This window comes from Gobio gobio, assembly GCF_949357685.1.
Source record: "Gobio gobio genome assembly, chromosome: 23".
Classification (NCBI taxonomy): Eukaryota; Metazoa; Chordata; class Actinopteri; order Cypriniformes; family Gobionidae; genus Gobio; species Gobio gobio.
The window spans coordinates 5,555,906-5,563,853 of record NC_137119.1 but is presented as its reverse complement, the minus strand read 5'-3'; positions in this window follow the sequence as shown (position 1 = coordinate 5,563,853).

The following is a 7,948-nucleotide window of genomic DNA, read 5'->3' as shown; positions in this document are numbered from 1 at the left end:
GTGTGTGTGTGGGGGGGGGGGGGGGATATTTTTTGTGAAATATCAGGACACAAATGTATAATGACATGGGTATGACACAGGTATTACAAAAAGAGGGTGAAATATGAGGACGTTCCCCATGTCCTCACTTTTCAAAATGCTTATAAATCACACAGAACAAGTTTTTTTTTCACAGAAAGTGAACTGCACAGTCTCCTGTGAGGGCTAGGTTTAGGGGGTGTGTGTGTGTGTGTGTGTGTGTGTGTGTGTGTGTGTGTGTGTGTGTGTGTGTGTGTGTGTGTGTGTGTGTGTGAGTGTGAGTGTGAGTGTGAGTGTGAGTGTGAGTGTGAGTGTGAGTGTGAGTGTGAGTGTGAGTGTGTGTGTGAGTGTGAGTGTGAGTGTGAGGGGTAGGTTTAGGGGTAGGGGCAGTGGATAGAAAATACGGTTTGTACGGTATAAAAACCATTACGCCTATGGAATGTCCTCACATTTCACAAAAACAAACGTGTGTGTGTGTGTGTGTGAGAGAGCATGATCATTTTGCATTGTGGATGTTTTATGCATTGTTGGAAGTGTGCCACTTCATTTCTGTGTTGTTTCTGTTTTTGAGGATGAATTTTCCACCCTTAGTGTGACTTTTTTTGTCACACGAACATAAAAACAGATATCAAACAGATCTAGAGAGTGTTGACAACCCTACAAAGTCTCATGCCATTTGGACTAAGGGAACTTTGTATTTATTTATTTTTTTTAGCAAATGTCCTTTGGGGTCAGAAAAGACCCTGAAGACTCTAGAAGGGAACCATTTCTGTAAGTGAAGAACATTTGAATAATCTAAAACTATAAAGAACTTTTTATTCTTCCATGGATGTTAAAGGTTCTTCATGAAAGATGTCAATAAAGAACCTTTATTACGCATTATTTAGCGTGTGTATGGTAATTCTGAAAATAATCAGAGATATTTGAAATTGAACAAAGACATTTGCTTTATTGTTCAACCCCCATCTTTCTTACCAGAAGGGCCATTTGAAATTCTTAAAGACAAAGAGATGTTGAAGGCCTGTAGGACAAGATGTGTCACACCTTTACAGTGGGGGAAGACGCAATTATATGATTGGTCAGTTTGAATGTCTCACATTAGGGTTTCAGTCACATGGTCAGAGGATAAAAGAAGATTGCAACAGTTGCTCTGGCTCTCTCTCTTCTTGGGGCCTGCTCTCTGGCTCTTCCCTTTCACTGGGACTTCTTTGCTCTGGCTCTTTCTGACTTCTCTTTTCTAAAGCCTCTCTCCCTCTCTTTCTAGCCCTCAGGTAATATTCTATACATACTGGGTACAATTAATGGTATAAGTTTTCGCATAAATCTATTTTGTAACTATTTTAAGTGTAACCATAACCAGAAATTGTCATTAAATCCTTTAAATTACAAATACTATGCTAGCTAGTTTTGATTTGGTATTAACTTTAATGTGCTACCTCTATTGCAGTACAATATAGTCACACTATAGCCACACGGACCACGCGGGCCAGCCTTCGCTCCTCACGTGCATCAATGAGCCATGACCCTGTCGCCGGTTCTCCACTGTTCCTTCCTTGGAGCAGTTTTGATAGAGACTGACCACTGCAGACCGGGAACAGCCCAACAAGAGCTGCAGTTTTGGAGATGCTCTGACCCAGTCGACTTGCCATCACAATTTGGCCCTTGTCAAACTCGCTCAAATCCTTACGCTTGCCCATTTTTCCTGCTTCCAATTTTCCATGCCGTGATGAAGAGATAATCAGTGTTATTCACTTCACCTGTCATAATGTTTTGCCTGATCGGTGTATGATACCATATCAAACCAAGTAACATGTATGATTAAGATACTCTTTCCAAGCAAAAACATTAGTGAGGGTTTTGAAATATATTTTGACTCTTTCTAGACCTGTTAGTGCAAAGTCATGCAAAAAAATGACTGTGTTTAAGCATTTAAGCTTAGATATCTGGATTGATATTTAGATATCTAATGGAATGCCTTTCAGAAGTGTGAATTTTCAGTCCACCACATTTATGATTAGACCTTTAGTATCAGGAAATGTTACAACACTGACCTCTGCTGGTGAATTAAAGCTGCTACAAACTCACTGGAAAGGCAGTCTATTGAGTAAGTGTCTTAGTCATGAAAAATAGCTTTACACGTAGAGCCATAATAGTTCTCATAGTCTCACAGTTAACTAACAGTTCAATATAAATTATTGTTAATGTAAGTCCTCCCCATAATCATCAGCCGCCATCTCATTTAGATTAGATTAGATTAGATTCAACTTTATTGTCATTACACAAGTACAAGGCAACGAAATGCAGTTTAGGTCTAACCAGAAGTGCAATAGCAGCAAGTGCAGGATATACAATGGATGCGTAAGTGCAGGACATGGATATGTACTGAATATGTATAAATATGTATAAATAGAGAGACGTTATTACTATAAACAGAACTGAATTTACAGGTGAATATGTACAGTGAATAAATATAGAGATGGCTATTACTATAAACAGAATTTACAGGTGAATATGTACTATGAATACAATATACAGATGGCTATTACTATAAACAGAATTTTACAGATAGAGGTATACAATAATATGCTAGGCTAATATGAGGAATAGCTGTGGATTAGGGTTTAGCTCTTTATCATCAGAATTCATTGGTTTAAAATGTCAATTTAGCGTGTCTGTCATTCGTCACATCATTGTGACATGCATGTAAATTAAAAGTGTAAAGTCTTATGTTTTTACTTTAACCCTCTATGGCATGGGGTGGGGGGGGGGTGATCATATGTACATCATGAACGTTTTGTCCTCAGAGTTGATGTGTTAGAAGCAGGAAAAATGGGCAAGTGTAAGGATTTGAGCGAGTTTGACAAGGGCCAAATTGTGATGGCTAGACGACTGGGTCAGAGCATCTCCAAAACTGCAGCTCTTGTGGGCTGTTCCCGGTCTGCAGTGCTCAGTGTCTATCAAAAGTGCTCTAAGGAAGGAACAGTGGAGAACCGGCCACAGGGTCATGGGCGGCCGAGGCTCATTGAGACCAGTCTCATGCTGACCCCTGTCCACCGCTGAAAGCACCAACAGGGGCACGTGAGCATCAGAACTGGACCACGGAGCAATGGAAGAAGGCGGCCTGGTCTAAGGAATCAGGTTTTCTCTTACATCACGTGGATGGCGGGGTGTGTGTGTGTGTGTGTGGCTTACTTGGGGAACACATGGCACCAGGTGCACTATGGGAAGAAGGCAAGCCGGCGGAGGCAGTGATGCTTTGGGCAATGATCTGCTGGGAAACCTTGGGTCCTCCATCATGTGGATGTTACTTTGACACGTCCCACCTACCTAAGCATTGCTGCAGACCATGTACAGCCTTTCATGGAAGCGGTATTCCCTGGTGGCTGTGGCTCTTTCAGCAGATAATGCGCCGCCACAAAGCACAAATGCTTCAGGAATGGTTTGAGGAGAAAGAGTTTGAGGTGTTGACTTGGCCTCCAAATTCCCCAGATCTCAATCCAATCGAGCATCTGTGGGATGTGCTGAACAAACAAGTCCGATCCATGGAGGCCACACCTCACAACTTACAGGACTTAAAGGATCTGCTGCTAACATCTTGGTGCCAAATACCACAGCACACCTTCAGGGGTCCAGTGGAGTCCATGCCTCAACGGGTCAGGGCTGGTTTGGCAGCAAAAGGGGGACCAACACAATATTAGGGTCATAATGTTATGCCTGATCGTTGTTAATACTAATAATCAAAACATAAATGACACACATAATGCACATTCTTTGAGTTTTCTGAACTTGTAAAAACAAACTTCCCAGGAGGACTTGATGCACCATATGGTTATAACACTATGAGACCACCTGAACAAAAGTGGTCAAACTGCAGTGTTAGAAACAAAAAACAAAAATGACAGTTTTAGTATATAAATAAAAACAAAATAAATCTTTACACAATCAAACATACTTTTTTACATACTGATGCACATGCATACATTTTTTTATATAAAGGTATTTCAATTTAAACATGTTAAACAGTGATATTTATCTAACCAATTGATGACACTGTGTCCCATGTGGCTTTGCTTCATGAAAGGACTGCTCCACCCCCAAACAAAAAGTCACACCCACTTCAGGCCCTCGTTTCATTGCACAGACATGTCAGGTGATATTATATATTTAAAAAAATTATTTAAAAAAGTTAAAGGGGCGGTGTGAGGTCCAAAAAGGCAGCTTGTTGCCTTAATGTAATGTACTTTCAGCTTGTAATCGCATCTAATCTGCTTTGGACTATGTACTTTACACCATATTACACCATGCAAATATGTAAAAAAGAAAAACATATTAGGTCAAGTGTATCAGTCCACTCATGTTGTAGCTGGACATTAATGGTGTTGTAACATTGCAGTGTGTTTGTTTAGTCCGTGATAACAGCATGTTTTGGTCATTAGTTGGGAGAGCAGCCAGAAGGACGCTTGTGGACGCTTTGTGGTGTTTTTACGCCTCTGCTGGTTACATCTGACGCCTGTTGCCCAGTTCCAGCAAATGCGCTATAAATGTTGCCATCTACTGTATGTATAGGTGTCTAGTACTGCAGGTAATCACAGACGTGCTGATATTTAGACCAACAGCTTGATTGAGACTGTGATGTTGTTCAATAAACAATGGTCAGTTATAAAAAATTTCCACAAGACGTCAAAGCATCAAGCTTTACATACACTATATTGCCAAAAGTATTAGGACGCCCCTCCAAATCATTGAATTCAGGTGTTTCAATCACTTCATGGCCACAGGTGTATAAATCAAGCACTAGGCCTGCAGACGCTTCTACACACATTAGTGAGAGAATGGGTCGCTCTCAGGAGCTCAGAGAACTCAAGTGTGGTACTGTGATAGGTTTCCACCTGTGCATTAAGTCCATTCGGGACATTTCCTCACTACTAAATATTCCACGCTCAACTGTTAGTGGTGTTATAACAAAGTGGAAGCAATTGCGAACAACAGCAACTCAGCCACGAAGTGATAGGTCATGTAAAATCACAGAGCGGGGTCAGCACATGCTGAGGGTCACAGTTCACAGAAGTCACCAACTTTCTGCAGAGACAACGCTACAGACCTCCAAACTTCATGAGGCCTTCAGATGAGCTCAAGAACAGTGTGTAGAGCTTCATGGAATGGGTTTCCATGGCCGAGCAGCTCATCAAAGCCTTACATCACCAAGTGCAATGCAAAGCGTGGGATGCAGTGGGGTAAAGTGCGCCACCACTGGACTCTAGAACAGTTGAGACGTGCTCTCTGGAGTGACCAATCACGCTTCTCTGTCTGGTTTTGGCGGTTGCCAGGTGAACGGGACTCGCCTGACTGCATTGTGCCTAGTGTAAAGTTTGATGGAGGGGGGATTATGGTGTGGGGTTGTTTTTCAGGGGTTGGGTTTGGCCCCTTAGTTCCAGTTAAAGGAACTCTTAATACTTCAGCATACCAAGACATTTTGGACAATTTCATGCTCCCAACTTTGTGGGAACAGTTTGGGGATTGTCCCTGTCCCAACATGACCAGTGCACAAAGCGTCGGTCCATAAAGACATGATGAGCGAGTTTGGTGTGGAGGAACTTGACTGGCCTGCACAGAGTCCTGACCTCAACCCGATACAACAGCTTTGGGATGAATTAGAGCGGAGACTGAGAGCCAGGCCTTCTCATCCAACATCACTGCCTGACCTCACAAATGCGCTTCTAGAAGAACGGTCAGAAATTCCCATAAACTCCTAAACCTTGTGGAAAGCCTTCCCTGAAGATTTGAAGCTGTTATAGATGAAAAGGGTCCATATTAAACCCTACGGATTAAGATTGGGATGTCATTAAAGTTCATGTGCATGTATAGGCAGGCGTCCCAAAACATTTGGCAATATAGTGTATATCACCAAGCAGAAAAACATGATTTGAGTGATCATGGAGTGGAAGAAAACAGACAAATTCACTCCATCTACACACATTATGTACATCCCAATTTGTGTATGTGTAGTGCAAATAGTGTGGGATACAACTACTGTCCGGAACAGGCAGAACAGAAGTGCAACATGTTCCTGGAATCAACATCTTTTTGGGATGTTGTTCCAGGATCAACAAAATCAACCCAGGAATGCGTCTAACTCTGCAAAATCAGGATGTGTCTGGAACAGCAAGTGTAAACAGACGGTATGATAAAAGTTAGAAAACCCAGTGATGTTATAAATATCAAAACTCTTGGAAATCTGAACATCAGAACTGTTTTACAAAGCTTTTTTTTTTTAAATCACAATACAGCATTTATACTGACTGACTGTCTGGTTGATTAACAAAAGTAATGTTGTAATGTGGAACATTTTAAAATATTTTTATTATTTAAATGTATCAAATAATTATACGCATGTTAATATATATGCATATAAATCCAGGTTTGATCACAGGAATAAATTACATTTTACTATATATTCACAAAGAAAAGTTATTTTAAATTGTAATAATATTTCACAACATTACTGTTTTTACTGTATTTTTGATCAAATAAATGCAGCTTTGGTGAGTAAGACACTTCTTTATATACTAATATAGTATAAACTATTTCAATCTTTTGACCAATAGTGTATATATTTTACATTCTGAAGGAAATATGAGCTCAATCATTGAAATAATGTCTCAATGCAAACAATCTTAATGACCCAATGGTTCCAAAAATAGGCTTCATTTTTCCTTTTGACAGCTTACATTAGGCTCCCCTAAAGGTAGGCCTATATTTATTGTATATTTATGGTATATCAAATGTACTGGTTTAGGTTATTTCTGAGATGGTCAGGAGCCATGGACTAAAATTAGGCAGATGACTATGGAGTCAATTTAATGCCGCATAGATTTGCAAAATAATAAAGTATTGCAAAAGAAAATAAAGTTTTGCAAAGAAAAATAAAGAATTGCAAAAGAAAAATAAAGTATTGAGAGAGAAAAAAATACGTTTAACGAACAAAAATAAAGTCGTTTCATTTACAACACAAACTGGGGCGTGTTCAGCTGACATGGTCGCGCCTCCCTCCGTGTGACATCATCTCCTCGAGACGCAGATCAGCACAGATGAAAGGCTTGTTCGACGTCATACAGCGATGCGCAGACCGATCGGCGGCTGACTTGAAGCAGTGCATGCCGGTTAGAAATTTTGTCTGACTTGAGGCAGCGCCGACGTCATGTGACTGTGACATATGGCATCAAAATGGCGCAAGACGCAACTGACAAAAGCTTGTCAGGCACGGGAAAACCCCATAACACTTTAAATGACAAGATCTGGCAGCGGACATTCAAATAGATGTTTTATTATGAACATAGTACTGACCTAAATACATAATACAGTAAGCTTCAATTAACAATATCAATGAGAACAAACATGTTTACATTGCTAAGGGTGTTGTGTAGTGATCAAACAAACATCAACAGCAGCTATAAAAGTGTGCACGCATTAGTTCACATTAATTCAAACAGTTCACGTTAGCGAGTAGCCTATAAACTAACTTCTTTAACTTAAGCAAACACTGCCAATACACATTTAATTAACAAAACCAAACATTCAAATGCTATAAAAGTGCACACTAAAAGTTTTCACACCTGAAAGTCCGCACCAAGGTCCGAACCGAAGTTCATGTTTTGATACATTTTATACATTCGGTTAGTTTTGGTTTGGTTTCACATTGCAATCATGCGAGCGCACTAAAGAACTTTACATGACGCACTTGCGTCCACTCGTCATCATCTATGTGAGCTGCATCTGGACATTGATTGGTTTGTAAACAGACGTGCGTCTGACGTCAGCGTCTTTGACAAGAGTGAATGAACAGACGCATATCGTTGCCACTATTGAACAGTGCACATTGCTTGACTATTTTCTTTTCGTTACGTTTAAAAGTGGACATTTCAAGCTTTAT